We start from the raw sequence: 17371 nt of genomic DNA, 5'->3' as shown, positions 1-17371 counted from the left end.
ATATCTGCTATCTTTGAATAGCCAAAGTATAAAAGGTAAAAATTATTAACTTAAAATTATTATTAGATTAAACACATTTTGCTTGGAGTGGGGACCCCCTGGAACCCCCCCCCCCAAGGACCAATTGAGAACCAATGCTCTAGGGCTATAGGATAAAAAAAAGTGGCAAAAAATCCCCTAAAAAGATGGCATTCATAAAATTGCCGTGCTAAAATGTTGATGTCCTCGTTAGTACATACAAGTGTGTGTGTGTGTGTGGGAGGGCCTGGTGACTCAGTCACTGGCACATGGTGCCTGTCTGTGCGGATGTGATGAGTGTTGCTGTGCTGTTAGGCACTCTGTTCTAACGGTCTGCCTTTGAAAGTTCGGCTCGGCTGGTCAGAGTTCAGCCTCATGCATGGCTCCTCTCTCTCTCTCTCTCTCTCTCTCTCTCTCTCTCTCTCTCTCTCTCTCTCTCTCTTTCTTTCTCTCTCTCTCTCTCTCTCTCTCTCTCTCTCTCTCTCTCTCTCTCTCTCTCTCTCTCTCTCTCTCTCTCCACAGCCACAGCCTTCCTATTACTCATTCGCCCAATTTCTGTCTCTCTGCCTTGTACTGTAACTGTGCCCCCGCTGTCCATCACACAGGCTGTGTTATGAGCTCTTTTCAGTGATACTCAACCCTTTTCATTTCACGGACCATGTACCCCCCAGGGTTGATATGTGTTTGGCCACGGACCCCCCATCTGATACAACTTTTTATCCCAGTATGCACTGTAAAATCCTCTGAGAGCGTACAAAGGGAACCAAATGGACCCTTTTTGTGTACAAAGGGACCCATTTGGTTCCCTTTGTACACTCTCAGAGTTACAGGGCCCTATTTGCACGTCCAAAGTACCAGGTCTTATGACTTAAAGGAATAGTTCACCCAAAAAAGTACTTATTTCTTATCAATTACACACCCCATGAAGCCTTGAATTCATGGACATTTTTTTTGTTTTTGTCGCATTCCTAAGCCAGTAATTTGATGTGTATTTATGGTATAGGAGACACAAAGAGTCTCCTTTGTGTCTCCTACCGGATACATTAGCCGGTAGGAGACCGTAATAAAATTATTGGCTTAACTAAGACAAATCCATGAATTCAAGGCTTCATGGGGTGTGTAATTGATAGAAAATAAGTTATTTTTTGGGTGAACTACTCCTTTAACTTAAGACCTGGAGGCGTGGCCAATGCGTGTTGGCCACCCAAAATAGCTAAATAGCATTGGCCACGCCCAAAAAATAGGGCCCACAGAGTCATAAGGGTCCATTTGGACCCCTGGTGGTCCCAGGACCTCACGTTGAGAAACATAGAACTATTTTCTTGCCTGCAAGTATGCTTATAGTGCCTGAAATTCAGCATATTTTTTTTTCAAAGGCAAAAAAAACGTCTGGGAAAAAATGTGAGCTGTTTTTCTAGGTCAAGAGTTTTAACATGGTTTACCTACAGTACAGTACACTCTCACTGGGTGTCCCTCACCTCTATGTGTAAAAGATATACTGTAGCTCACAACGCGTTGCATCGCGATGCGCTGTGAGCTTGTACATCTGCTATTTCATAATAAAAAAAATGTTTTGACAAATTTGGCCAAAATAGGGACACTACTGTGTTTTTTTTTAACCCATTAAGACCAGGGATGCATCTGTCATTTTAGATTTCTTTGGCTATTAAAAAATAGCAGATATACAAAACATTTTTGCACAAAAAACATTTGTGCAAATCTTTGAATATATATACTGTATTTTTAAAGCAAACATTTGTAACTCAAATCATTGCCTCTGGGGGTCCCTGGAACAAAATATTTTGAGATGGGGGTCCGCGTCCAAATACATATAATTTTGGGGGTCCTTGACATGAAAAAGTTTGAGAACCACTGACAGCAACATAGGTTTTTTTCAAAAAAACTATTAGGATTTAGAAGACATTTTGTAGAATTGGGTCTCAGGTCTTAACCCTTTAAGACCGGGGACGCAACTGTGTCATTTTAAGATTTATTTGGCTATTTTTGAAAAATCAGGAAAATGTTTTTTTTATATTTTTTCCTGAAAAACTGTTAGGATTTAGATTTTTTTTTAAAGCGGCCTCAGGCCTCAATGGGTTAATGGGTTAAATTGTGATATGAAACAGAGAAATACTGTACTGTACTGTACTGTACTGTACTGTACTGTACTATACTGTATTGTATGCAGTCGACTCGCCCTGAGGACGCCTCAGGGTGGAGAGTGTTCATTATGGGTGTCGGATATATGGTTGATGGCTGTTGTTTGTCAGCTTGTGTTTCTGAAGCCCAGCGCATTTTACACTTCACCACTCTGCAAGCCAAGCTCTTAAAAGGACACGTCATGCTGTTGATGGTGCGCTTCAGTTAATTGTTGATGGCTATTATGGTCTATCTATACGCAGGGGTGTCAGACTCATTTCAGCATGCAGGAAGGAATAAATGCCACATTGTGCGCCCCTATTAGTTTTCGTCTGTGCGTGTGTTCGTGCTCCCAACGCTGAAAGGCACAAATGCTGTCTCTTAGTATTTGGTCACAACACACAAAACATGATGGGTAACATTCTTTGCTTCTGATATCAGGTGTAGAACTAAACACGAATGTGTATACCAGTGGTTCTCAAACTTTTTCATGTCAAGGACCCCCAAATCGACACTTATTAGCTTGCGGACCCCCATTTGAAAAGATATGCCGGGACCCCCCATAACGAGAAGATTTTTTACGGCTCTAGCAGTGATTCTCAACCATTTTAATTTCAAGGACCCCCAGTTTGACATGCATTAGGCTACGGACCCCCATTTAATGGCATTTCTATCTTTTGGACCCCAATTTATATTGTAAAATTGATGTCAATTTAACTCTGAGAGTGTACAAATGGAACCAAATGGACCCGTTAGGGTCCATTTGGTTACCATTTGTACACTCTCAGAGTTACAGACCCATAAGGGTCCATTTGGTGCCTACTCTATCATTTAGCTGGGGACCCCCTGGAACTCCCTCAAGGACCCCTGGGGGTCCCCGGACCCCACTTTGAGAACCAATGGTGTATACTATATCGTCTCTGTCTGGTGGAAACCTCATACAGTATGCCCAAAACAATTCGGGATTCAAATTCAAAAATAGCAAATATAGCAGATGTGCAAGCTAGCGCCGCGTTTCGAGCTTGCGGATTTGCTACTTTTGGATGCTTTTTTGACTGTAGTATGATCAAGTAGGGCGTGAAAAAAAACACAAAAAGGTAGAATATGGAGATAGGAGATTAATGCCCGACAGCAACGATATATTTGATTTGCATTTCATACTGTCTGACGGGCACAGGAGCTTTCAGCCTGTTGTGTCCAAGCATCCAACGGCCTTTCAGCGTGTCTAGGCACTGTTAATATGGTTCTAATCTGAAGCCTGGTGGTCTACAGCAGGGGTCGGCAATAGGCGGCCCGCGGGCCGAAATTGGCCCCCCAGAAATAATATCTGGCCCGTGAGATAATTTTGAAAAAAAAAAAAAAAAAAATTTTTTTTTTTTTTTAGAAAAATATTTTTTGATTTTTTTTTTGGGGGGAGGGATTTTATTTTTATACAGTATCAGACCGATATCTATTATATCCAAATACAGAAAGATACAGTATGAATGATTTACTGAAAAGTGTTATAAAAAAAGTATTAAAAATTAATGTTAAAATAATTATAAATACTTATTTCATAGAACCTGAACCCACTTTTGAAATCATGCACTCATAAACACGATGCATTTTAAAGGATTTATAACATTTTATAGCTAGATTAGAGGAAAATGAAGAAGAAAAAAGAAATCACCAGAAAAATCGCCTGTGCTGATATTTAAACCGGAAAAAAATGTTTATTTATATTGGTCAAACAGAACCAAATTAGACCCAAATTAGACCCGAATTAGACCGAGTTAGACCCGAATTAGACCCGAAAAATTTTGCGCCCGCGCGCTTCGCGCGCGGGCGCGTGTTGTGCACGCACATGCACGCGCGCTGCGCGCGCGTGCATGTTCGCGGGGAGGCCCGGCCCGCGATGGAATGTCTGGGAGTGATATTGGCCCTAGGCTTATCTCAATTGCCTACCCCTGGTCTACAGGCATCATGGAACTTGGTTTTGTTCATGAAAGAAATTTGGATGTTGCCGTAGTCGTGTTAAGTGGTCAGATGGGTGGGCCGTGAATGCTTTTTGATTGATTGATTGATTGAATTGATTGATTAAAAGGAGAACACAAAAAAGTCCTGTGGACTTGTTTCCATTGTGGTCCTATGCAGGCTATTCAATTCATCAACATAGCATAAAAATAAAACACTATATGTACAAAGGAGAAGAAAAAAACAAGAAAAGAACATTTCAGCAGTGAATGTCACCTCCTTTCTGTGGGAAACATTTGTTTACCTCCCCTTGTTGTGGTCTCCTGGTACTGTAGATGAATGTTCAGGTTTTGAAAGAAGCCAGTGATCCACATTTTTTAAGGGATGGTGTCAGCACTGTCAGGGCATTCCACATTTTTTTAGAATGAGAATCTTTCCCGTGTTTGATCTATAAATGGGTGGTACTCAGTGGTGTAAAGTACATTTACTCAAGTACTGTAGGCTACTTATGTACAATTTTGAACTACTTTTACTTGATTGCAGTATTTCCAATTGTCTATACTTTTACTTCTACTCCACTACATCTCAGAGGCAAACATTGTACTTTTACTCCACTGCAATTATGCAAGTACATTTTGATACCAATACTTTTGTACTTTTACTGTAAATGTAAGTAAATGTTTGAATTCTGGACTTTGACTTGTAACACAGTACTTCTACATTGCAGTATTGATACTTTTTGCTTAAGTAAAGAATTTGAGTACTTTTTTCACCACTGGTGGTACCAGATCGTTGTCGCTCCCTCTAGTGTTGTGGCTCTGGGTGTCACTCACTTTGGAGAAGTAGTAGTGTAGGTCAGGCTTTCAAGTGGGCTCTGATCCAGAAAAGGTCGGGAACCACTGGCCTAACACTTTAAGATTAAATATCATAATATTATAAATGATGAATTATGAATGTGGTTGAACGTGTGCTCCGTTCATGAACACTCCCCTCATCTTCTGTAGTGTAGGTTTTTGGCCTCCATATCCTAGCAGTTAATCACTGTACGCAACTTTGAAACTCTGGTGACTGTTTGCTCCACATTAAATCCATAATTTGTAGGGATTTACTCGGTCAAGGTGGCCGCGGGCAGCCTTGAAAGCGCTGGGGAAACGACAGCGTGTATACGTGCGTGCGTACCTTGAGTCAGACCAGTAAGTGGTGGTACGTAATTATAAATAATAAGGGTACTCAGTCGGGCATATAAATCAGCAGAACTGAGTGCCTGCCCTGGCGGCTTAATTCAAGTACTGTCTGTTACAAACGTTGTCAAGTTACAGACTTCAGTTTGGCAAAAGAGCGTATAAATTGCTGATAGTTTGAGTCCTCTTATAGGATGTAATATAATAAACAGTTTTGATTAACCCCATTAAGACCTGGAACGCATCTGTGTCACTTTTAGATTTGAGCTAAAAAAGCATTATTTTACACTTTGGCTATTCAAAAATAGCAGATATACAAGCTCATAGCGCGGCACCGAGTTCCGTGCTATGAGCTTGTAGATCTGCTTCTGGGGTCCCTGGAACAACATATTTTGAGATGGGGGTCGGCGGCCAAATACATATAATTTTGGGGGTCCTTGACATGAAAAAGTTGGAGCACCACTGATATAGAAACATACGTTTTTTTCAGAATACTGTTAGGATTTAGAAGACATTTTGTAGAATCGGCTTCAGGTTTTAATGGGTTAATACACTGCTATTGTCCGTTTTCAGGCTATAGAGCACAGAAGTCTGACGTAAATTACACATCCTTTGTTTGTCTACCTGGTTCGCGGTTTTCCACCCCCATTCTGAATCCCCATAGACGTATTTAATAATCGCGTCAAATAAGAACTGTGTTCCAAATATAAACAAATGACCCTGGCGGTTTGACTCTTATGGATATGAAGCATCAACTGACGGTGAGAAAACGATAATGTTACTTCCGCCGAAAGAGTAAAATTTTCGCCAGAAACAGACTGTATCAAATATAAGTGACTGACTATCATAAACGATACAGAACCTCCTCCCTGACAACATCGCCGAGACAGTTTGTTTATTTTTGGACCACAATTCTTATATGAGACGATTCTATGATGACCCAATGTTTTTCTCCATAGAGAAATTACATTACGAACCTGGGGATGAACGAGTGACGTCAGGACTTCTGTACTCTATTTGCTACATACTGTAACACCACCACGGCGCCCGGTCGCTCCACAAACTACTCGGTGACGGTCAAAGATGCATCAGCACATTAATAAAAATTCCCAGCTGAGCTTCATGAGTCATGTCGGTGCTTATAGAGAAGGCAATAAATGACTTCACTTTTGTCTTTTAGTTGACTGTAAAAAAAACTCTCCTGCAAGGTCCCCGATTCCCTCTCTCCCCCGTGGTCTTCAGTGCAGCGCCGGTGCACAGTGTTGCCAGATTCTGTGAGAGAAACAAGCAACCAGGTCTAGGAAAACCAGCCCAAAAAGAAGCATCCATGGGCCACACGAACACTTTAACATATACATCAGCTATTTGAAAATAGCAGATCTACAAGCTCACAACGCGTCGCGATGCGACGCGTTGTGAGCTTGTAGATCGGCTATTTTCAAATACAAATATTGCGGGGAAATTATAATAAGCAGATCTGGCAACCCTGGCGCTGGTGCACAGGGGTGAGATGACGTAGGCGATGACGTAGGCGGGGCCCCCTAGTGGTTGGGTGTTTACACGCAGTGGGTGGTTGGTTTACCTGCTGCCTCCATTGTTTTACATGTTTCAGTTGTGCACACACAACGGCAGCTTTAGCAGTGTGACAGATGCAAGGGGAGGAGAGAGAGAGCTCCTGCCATACGGTTATGAATATTTTAATTTCTTTTCTTCTTTCTTTTACTCTCATCATCTCCCCCAAAAATGATGCAGTGGGCTGGGTTGGATGGAAACAACGATATTCACGATATATAATTCATACTGACAGACAAAATTCCCATGATGCATTTCACAATTTACGCAGTTTACAATTTTAGGCATTTAGCAGATGCTCTTCATCCGGAGGGACTTACAACAATAAGCAAGGTAAATAAACACATGCATTAATGCAGAGGAAGCACTGTGGTGGGTGCCTCAAGAAACTAGGATGCCAGGTAAACCATGAACCTCTGTCTAAAACAATATTCTTAACTCATTCACTGCCAGACTTATTTCTGGCTGTGTTTGCCCACTGCCAGCAATTTTTTTGATTTTCTCGATTTTTTCAAGTAGTCACAGAATTTTTATCTCCAGTATGATCGATCCCCTGTGCTTCCGCGAAAGACAAAAAATGTAATTGCTACCAAAAGTCGTTTTAGTCGTCCTTGGCAGTCTGGGCCTTTGGAAAAAAAGTCGTAAAAGTCTGTCCTACGGCAGTGAATGAGTTAAATAGCTATCTGAACATTGAAACTATAGGATACCAGGTAAACCATGAACCTAGCGTCTGTCTAAATAACGTTGTCAACATTTGTGGGCAAGAAACAAAATCATGCGAAAGAGTGACCAAGATATGTCTGCGGTAGAGCCTTATCTTCAGTTGCAGCTTCATTCATTCGAGAGAGAAGTTGTCAAGAAGTAGTTACTGTAGGTACAGGGAGCGTGAAGTGTTAGGTGGTGAGGTGGAGTCTGACTGCAATCATCTGACTGGTATACTATTTTGGGTTGCTATTGAAATCATGAGTCATCTTAACCCTTTAAGACCTGAGGTTCCGATTCTACAAAATGTCTTCTAAATCAGTTTTTTTGAAAAAACGTATGTTGCTATGTCAGTGGTTTTCAAACTTTTTAATGTCAAGGGCCATTTGTAACTCAAACTAAGATTTGAGTTACAAATGTTCGCTTTAAAAATATATGTATCCAAAGATTTGCTCAAATTTTCTTGATTTTTCAAAAATAGCAGATCTACAAGCTCATAGCGCAGCACTTGGTGCCGCGCTTTGAGTTTGTAGATCTGCTATTTTTGAATAGCCAAAGTGTACAATAATGCTTTTTTTGCTCAAATCTAAAAATGACACAGATCCAGGTCTTAATGGGTTAAAGGGATGCTATCATGATTTTCAACATTGTATCTATATATTTGTTATATTTTAGGTCTAATGTTCCATTGCCTGTTATATAAGCACAGCAGGCGTCTGTATTTAAAACACTACTGAAGTTGCGCTGAAAGTTTTGGTGCTGCAATTTGTGAATGTGAAAACCCCATCCCTTACTCCCTGGTTTTTAGCAATTATCCTCGGTCCTTGTCCGCTGTGTTAAGGTCATAACAGCAATGTTCCGAAAATATGAATCAGGTTGACGTAATGGCAGTCGTAGACTGTATGGGCGTTTCCTTTCATAACAATCGTTATGATAATGATATGAGTCCCTTGTGTAACATTCAAACTACTCAACGTGGTGCATGACTGCATTTACCATACATTCAGTGCTTTCAAATGTACGCGTGTGCTGGGGCGTCCCGGTGGTGCATCTGGCACTCCAGTGAACACATTTGGCTGTGTGTGTTCAGGGGCAGGAAGCCAGGCAATGAGGGCCATCTCTGTTAACTGCACTTGCAATTCCTACACGTTGTTGGTCTGTTCAGCAGGGAGAGGAACTAGGTTGGATAGTGTCGTATATTGGCTTATATTTTATGAACAGTATGCAAGTCAAAACCAGACTAAAGTTAAGAAGAAATCTTGACCAAATGTCTACAGAACATGTGGCTGGTAGCCTAGAGTGCAGGGGTGTGAATGACGATTTGCATCTCCATTGTTAACCTGAAGACATCTCCCAGGCTTCCTGACAGGCAGGATGCAGACAGATAGAGACAATGTTCAAAGGACTTCAGAGCTTGATCATCTAGGTGGGGGGGGGCAGTGACAGTGACGTCCCACACATCTGTGGGGTAAATTGAGAGTCAGCATGTATTGACTAAATAAGGGTACAATCACACTTATGTGCCGATTTTAGCTCTTAAGATGTACTGTAGCGTGCGTCACTGCGCGTATGTCACATTGGCGGTACCGCTGTGCCTTCACCCTCTTTGCCCATCCAATCCAAACTCATTTTTCACACAATAATCACTCTTTGCTCTGAATCAAGCTGTGCCAAGCCCCCGACAGTCCACATCAACCCAAGCAGAAGAAGCTCAGTATTACTGGAGATAGGGGGAGGAAATGGGGAAAATAAAAAAGTAGGACACTCAGCATCTAAGTACACTTTATCACTGGAGTGTTAAAAAAAAGGGAGGGGGGTAGATTTAGGTCTTAGGCCCTTTTCAACTGAGTATTAAGAAAACCACAGCAAACAAAGCCCCTTTGTGAATAATTGATTCGTGTGATAGATGTGTTTTCATTATCAGCTCGCTTGTTTTTCAGCTGTCCCCAGCTGAACCTAGCATCAGTCTAAAACAGGGTTCCCCCAATTACTTTTCCCCAAGGGCCAAATTATATCTAGGGTACCAAGCCAAGGGCCAGTGGCATTGTGCCCGCACGAGCTTGTAGATCTGCTATTTTTGCTATTTTTTTTCTGAAAAACTGTTAGGATTTAGAACATTTTTAGAAGCGGCCTCAGGTCTTAATGGGTTAAAGATTTCATGATGTTCAGTTTTACCACATATTAAAAGTCTTTGTCATGGTCCTTCAAACGTGTATAGAACGTTTTAACAAAAAATTCCACTCCATTGATCCATGGCAGGTGTTTTTCTCTCACATTTCTAAAGCCTTTTCAACTGCAATGAAAAAAGAAATCTTTGCCAGCGGGTGTCGCTGTTGATGGATTTTGCCTGTCAATCATCGCCTCTGCTCCGCCCCCATCAAAGGAAAAGATAGGGGAGGGGAGGGGCGAGGAGGAGAGTGGGCGGGATTAATCCTTCTGGGTCTCCACCCAGAAGGACAGTTTTGCCACCCCAAGGTTGTTGTGAGTGCATGAGGTCCCTCAGTGTTCTTTCCACACACTCAACATTAAATCGGTTAACACTGAATATCTCGTCTGCACCTCATCCAACTCAGATCTTGACTGATCCTTGTTTTCTTCAGTAAAAGCAGCACAGTTAATTAATTCTTCATCACCGATCTCATCAAAAAAACTGTCTCCTCCTCTGTCTGCTCCTCCTGTCTTCCCACCAGATGTTGATTGTTCCATCTGCTCCCCAGGAACACTGTCTCCTCCTCCGTCTGCTCCTCCTGTCTGGCCAGCAGATGTTGACTGTCCCATCTGATCCCCAGCAACAGCCTTATTAGCTTTCCATTTCGCATCCCAATCGAGTTTTGTAATTCTTTGGTTCATTTTTCTTTTTTCCTGCTCCAGTTTTTGTATATAAAGAAGGACTTGAGTCGATGTCTTGAAGGCCTGCTCCTGCAATTCCTTCCGGCTTTCCATGAACTTGCACTGATAATTTAGAAGTACCAAGTTGTTACGAATTATTTCTCCTTCACCGGGGTTTAGCTTTGGTAGCTTTTCTGGAGTACTCATTCTTTTGAGAGCTGCTTATAGACTATATGCAGAGGTCTGTCAAGAGTGCTGGACTTAGCTTAGAAGCCGGCTTATATACTTTCATCTGTCACCTCGGAGTGAGAGGAAGAAAGACTATAGTTTATGCCACACTCAGAGATTTTTTGTTGACTCATCTAGTGTATGTGATGCCTTTTATGAAGTGATGTCACAATGAGTCAGCGCTTGCTCCGGAACAGCCCGATGTCAGTCATCTCCGCATACGGAGATTCCAAACCTTTCGTGCCGGATCCGAAAAACTGTGTATCGGGTCGAGGCCTAGCTAAGATCGTAGGCAAAGGTCTGAGCTATCTGTGTGCGAAATTTGGAGTCTGTAGCACCAACCATGTGCTTTCAGGGCTCATCCATGCGATTCGGGCCAATTTGGATTCGGCGTCCATTGGCTTCAATTAGTAGTCAGGACTCCGCATATGGAGATTCCGAACCTTTCGCGTTGGTTCCGGAAAACCGCATATCGGGTCGGGTCGAGGCCTAGCTAAGATCGTAGGCAAAGGTCTGAACTATCTGTGTGCGAAATTTGGAGTCTGTAGCACCAACCATGTGCTCTCAGGGCTCATCCATGCGATTTGGCCCAATTCGGCCTCGGCTTCAATTAGTAGTCACGATGCTATGGAATGGGCTTCCGTTGGGCTTTTCAATAGAACTTAATTGCTGGGAAGTAACCTCAGTTCATTAACAGTATCTGACATGCTCACTGTGTCCTTCTCTCATTGTTCCTTTTGTCCTGCATTATGGAAGCTCTTTTGTTCATTGTTGATGGTGATTCTTTTCAGTGTGATGTCTTTTTACTCTGCTGTATCTACAGTGCTTTCTCTTGCCCTGCAACTGTATCTAAACTGCTGCCTCTGGCGACTGAGTTTCCCCCACGGGATGAACAATGGTCTTATCCTCTCCTCTCCTCTCCTCTCTTCTCCTCTCCTCTCCTCTCCTCTCCTCTCCTCTCCTCTCCTCTCTTCTCCTCTCCTCTCCTCTCCTCTCTTCTCCTCTCCTCTCCTCTCCTCTCCTCTCCTCTCCTCTCCTCTCCTCTCCTCTCCTCTCTTCTCCTCTCCTCTCCTCTCCTCTCCTCTCCTCTCCTCTCCTCTCCTCTCCTCTCCTCTCCCCAAAATGTATACGTATTTGGCCGCGGACCCCATCTCAAAATATCTTGTTCCAGGGACCCCCAGAAGCAAAGATTTGAGTTACAAATGGTCGCTTTGAAAATATGTATATTCAAAGATTTGCACACATTTTCACGATTTTTCAAAAATAGCAGATCTACAAGGTGCCGCGCTACGAGCTTGTAGATCTGCTATTTTTGATTAGCCAAAGTGTAAAATAATTCTCCTCTCCTCTCCTCTATACAATATCAAATAGGGGGTCCTTGAACTTGAAAAGTTTGAGAATCACCGAGCTATAAACTATACTAGAACCCCAGTCTGCAAGACCCATAAGGGTCCGTTTGGACCGCCGGTTGGTCCCCAGACCAGACATTGAAAGCCAATAAATTTGCACACTCAGACTTGACAATTCTACGGTGTAGATTTGAACACTCTCAGAGTTGTAGACCAATGAGGGTCCATGTGGATGCCTGGTGGGGTCCCAGACCAGACGTTGGAAAACAGCGATGCAGTTATTATTACTGATGTTGAGATTGTGTGGAGTGTGTGTGTGTGTGTGTGTGTGTGTGTGTGTGTGTGTGTGTGTGTGTGTGTGTGTGTGTGTGTGTGTGTGTGTGTGTGTGTGTGTGTGTGTGTGTGTGTGTGTGTGTGTGTGTGTGTGTGTGTGTGTGTGTGTGTGGGTGGGTGGTTGGGTGGGTGTGTGTGTGTGTGTGTATTATTTTTGGCTTGAAGGTGATCTCTACAAGGTTATCACACTCACAGACTCTGACCCACTTGGCTTGCGCTATCTATCGCCATGGAGCCGGTTGCCATGGCTACAGAATAGGTACTAACTGCCACTCAACAGGCTTGTTCCACACGCTGAATGCTTGTGTGGGCTTGATGTGGACTGTATGGTGGTGGTGGTGGAAGTAGCTAAGTACATTTACTCAAGTACTGTACTCAAGCACAATTTTGAGGTACAGTACAGTACGTACCTTTACCACGATCTCCGATATGCTACATACAGTATGTATATATATATAGAGTCTGGAACTACACCTCCCCAAAGCCGGGAAAGGAAGCTGTCATTTCATTTTCCTTTCCGTTGCCGAAAATATATCTTAAAGTATCTTTAAAACATATTTTTGAATTCCCATTTCTGCCGAGCAGCAAGCTATATATAAACCTCATATGTCCAAAACTGTTACTTTTCAGGATTCAAATTTGACAATAGCAAAAGTGCGTGCGTGCGTGCGTGCGTGCGTGCGTGGTACATTATGCGTGTGGTGCCTGGTTGTGTGCTTCATGCACCTGAGTGAGTAGGCGGTGGGGGCGGTTTAACCACCGAACCACTTAACTACAAAATGTTGTAATTATTTCAAAAATAGATCTACAAGCTCACAATGTGTCATGTCGTTTGTTTGTTTGTTTGTAGGGTTGTATTGATCAATGAATTGATTAACCACAAGTGTTTACACTTCATCTAACAACAGTGTCATGCAAGAATTACAATACATTACAGTCATTTAGCAGACGCTTTTATCCAAAGCGACTTACAACAAGTGCATTCAACATAGGTAGGCAAGAAAACTGCTAATCACCGGATGTTTTAAGTGCATAAGTGCAAGGCTAAGTGGAAGGGTCAGGGTAGTGTTTCCTGAAGAGGTGGGTTTTCAGCCAGAATTGTGAAAATGGTCAATCTACAAGCTCACAGCGCGTCGCATTGCGATGCGTTGTGAGCTTGTACATTTTCCATTTATTGGCACTTTTCGTCTACAATGGCATGCCCAGAAAAGGGAACAATTTAAAAAAAATCTAATGATCGATTGTATTTTTTTTAAATAATTGACTAAATCGCTTAGTTTGATTACCTGTTATTTGTTTGTTTTAATTCCACATATAATTACACGGCCAAACCAGGAAGGCCAGGGTTAAAGGGGTTAAACGTGGGTGGGTGGATGCGTGCACACATTCACGTGGATGTGTCAGTGTATGTGTGTGTGTGTGTTTGCACACATTCACGTATGTGTCAGCGTGTGTGTGTGCGTGCACACATTCACATGGATGTGTCAGTGTGTGTGTGTGCGTGCACACATTCACGTGCATGTGTCAGAGTGTGTGTGCAGTGAGTGGGAGTGTTATTTCCTGTGATCTCTTCTGCCTTTGCAGAGGTTGAAAACATCAGACAATGTTTACCACCAGTCCGCTTTGATAAACAGTACTGAAAGCTCCGGAACTTATTTTAAACCATTGCGAGAAATAGCAGTTGTAAATCACTATTTCTGGCAAAGAGATTTGGTGTTGAAGGAAACAAAAGGAGACCAAGTACAGTTGTAAGTAACTCAGTCCGTTTCACTAAGAAGCAGGTTTAAGTGGGTTGTACACATGAAATGATATGTTCTGTGTGGTATGTTAAGTCAATATAACTATCACATCTACTCTTCCATTCAGAAATGTAGACCCATGGTGTTGGGCAAGACGCCTACTGGTTGACAATGTCAGTAAACTCATTTGAAGCAGACACTTAACTAGATACTTAACCGTTTCAGACCGAGAACGCATCTGTGTCATTTTAAGATTTCTTTGGCTATTCAAAAATAGCAGATATACAAGCTCATAGCGCGGCACCGAGTGCCGCGCTATGAGCTTGTAGATCTGCTAATTTTTGAAAAATCGTGAAAATGTGTGCAAATCTGTTTTTCCGTAGCGAACATTTTTAACTCTGTTACAACTTCTGGGGGGTCCCTGGAACAAAATATTTTGAGATGGGGGTCCACGGCCAAAATTCATATAATTTTGGGGGTCCTGAACATGAAAAAGTTTGAGAACCACTGATTATAGTAAGAAATGTTTTTTTTTCTTCTAAAAAACTAGGATTTAGAAGACATTTGTAGAATCCCCCCAGAAGCAAAGATTTGAGTAAAACATGTTTAAAAATATATATATATTCAAAGATTTGATAAAAATTTCACGATTTTTCAAAAATAGCAGATCTACAGTATGAGCTCATAGCGCGGCACTTGGTGCCGCGCTATGAGCTTGTAGATCTGCTATTTTTGAATAGCCAAAGAAATCTAAAAAAGACAGATTCTTTCCCGGTCTTAATGGGTTAACCGATAGCTGGTAGCTTTCATTCTGTTCATCCCGGCACGACACTTTGCCTTGTTGCCTGCGAGGCGAGTGACGTTGTGTGACACGTGACGTTGTGTGACACGTCTCTTTCACAGGGCCAGCAGGGCATGAGCAACACATGTACAGACGTCTGTGCAACACCACAACACCAGCTGCTGTCCAGCAAAAACTTTGTATCTCCATAATTTCAACTTTTTATGTTTTTCTCGTAGATTGCTCTGCTTCATCATACTACAGCGCCACACAAAAGTAGCAAAGGTTTCTTGTAGATCGGCTATTTTTGAATTTCTTATAAGTCACAGTGAAAGTGGTTAAGTCTGTCTATAAATATTGAAGCAATGGAAAGTATTGACAAGAGCTTATGACTAAATAACAACTACATTGGATCCATTCAAACACAGGCTATTTTTTCTCATTTCCTGACAAGTAACTCTTTTGGACGTACAAGATATCTGCCCGACAACAGTGATATTATAATGGCGACGCTAATTGGCGTAATTCTGCCAGCAGTAGCTAGTAGCCCCGCTACCATTCACTCATAGACATGCTGTTAACTGATTGTGAGTCAGAGGTTTTGTGTGATTTCCATAATTCCTACTATGTCTTTTGCAGTGGTGACTGTAACTGAGTACATTTACTTGAGTAATGTACTTATTAGTATATTTTGGAGCTGTTGTTGTTTTTGATTTGAGCTAAAAAAAGCATAGCTTTGGCTATTCAAAAATAGCAGATATACAAGCTTGTAGCGTGGCACCGAGTGCCACACTACGAGCTTGTAGATCTGCTATTTTTGAAAAATCGTGAAAATGTGTGCAAATCTTTGAATATATTGTTTAAAGCAAACATTTTTAACTCAAATCTTTACCTCTGGGGGTCCCTGGAACAAAATATTTTAAGATGGGGGTCCGCGGTCAAATACATATCATTTTGGGGGCCCTTGACATGAAAAGGTTTGAGCACCACTGATATAGAAACATACGTTTTTCAGAAAACTGTTGGGATTTAGAAGACACTTCTAAAATCGGAACCTAATGGGTTAAACCCTACTTGGCTGGTCCCTCAGGGCTGTATGCTAGTGACTTTTCTGTTTTCGCTTTACACTAAATGCTATTGTCTCCTAAAAAGAAAGAAAGAGAGAGAGAGAGAGAGAGAGCTTCCAGACAGGGGATGCACGGTGGAAAGCCAAAAATGAACGAGAGAGTGAGAGAGTGAAAGTGTAGAAGGAGAGGAGCGTATGCACGAGAGAGAGAGAGAGAGAGAGAGAGGGGCTGGGGGGGTGGGGTGGTGGTATGGAGAGAGAGCAGGAGAGTACTGAAACAGCTGTAAAGTACATTGATTTTTCTCTCTCTCTCTCTCTCCCCCCACTTCCTGAAAAACTAATTAAAGTTTCGGCCTGGTTCAGTGATTACCCCACTGCTTGCAGAGAGACCCTCTCTACCGCTGTAGGGTCTCCTCTCTGCTCCTCCTCCCTCTTCATTCCCCAGATGCACGCCCCGCCACTTATTTACATAGCTATGGGCCTACGGGGGTTTACTATAGAATTACAATTAGCGAGCGTGGGGACTCCATTTCTTTTGGAACGACCAGAGTGGTGGACTGTGTGCCTCTGCCTCAGGAAGTCAAGAGCACGGTCTCCACCGGCGTTGGCCGTTATACACTCCAGTAGGTGGATGAGGGTTTCAGTTGATAAAGTGGATTGTCTCTACTATACTATCCTCTGTACTCTTTGCCCTGCGTCTCTGGGCCCTCTTTTCTGTCTTTCATGTTCTCAGGGTATCCCAGGAACCTTGTATGATTCACAGACCTTTTTTTATGTGCTTTCCCCCCATTTCCTTCATATTCACACATAAATGGTAAATTTATGTGCATTTATATAGCGCCTTTATCCAAAGCTCTTTACAATGTGCATTACATTCACCCATTCACACAACGATGGTGTTCAAGGTAGCCTACCAACCTGCTCATCGGGTTCACTTTGGGGTTCAGTGTCTTGCTCAAGAACCTTCTTTTCCTAAGCGGCCGCTCTATAGTCTTTTGAATAAAATTCCATGTTGTTTTAGTCATATTTTTCATATTTTAGTTTTTGGAAATGTTTTAGTTTTTGTATAGTTTTAGTCGATTAAATATCACAATATTATAGTCGACTAAATCTACAGTTGATTCAGTCGACTAATATGTATTTCGGTGGTGCCTTGATGGCGTCGTAATGGCTGATTTTACACTTGGTTGCATGCTGAAAATAGCCGATCTACAAGCTCTCAACGCGTCGCAGCGCGACGCGTTGAGAGCTTGTAGATCGGCTATTTTCAGAGCGCAACACCTAAGCGTAACCAAACATAAAATGTCCTGTCTTTTAGTTCTACTACATCTCAATTCTCCACTAGTTCCTCCCTAACATTTTCATCTAGTTTTTATTTGTTGACGAAATTGTCAGTCTTAGTTTTAGTCATCGTAGCTTTTATTTCGTTTTTATTTCGTTTTCGTCAGTGAAAAAAGGTAATCGACGAACATTTTTCGTCA

General features: G+C 42.2%; 1 protein-coding gene across 2 annotated transcripts in view; it reads left to right on the top strand.

Moving 5' to 3' along the window:
• The window catches only part of grik5 (glutamate receptor, ionotropic, kainate 5), a gene marked incomplete at its 3' end in the record, with an annotated part of 104079 nt that overhangs the window by 17752 nt on the left and 68956 nt on the right, over positions 1-17371 (top strand). The window lies entirely within an intron of this gene.

Source organism: Gymnoscopelus microlampas (genome assembly GCF_963454915.1).
Source record: "Gymnoscopelus microlampas genome assembly, chromosome: 3".
Taxonomy (NCBI): domain Eukaryota; kingdom Metazoa; phylum Chordata; class Actinopteri; order Myctophiformes; family Myctophidae; genus Gymnoscopelus; species Gymnoscopelus microlampas.
This window is presented reverse-complemented; position numbering and strand designations above follow the sequence as displayed.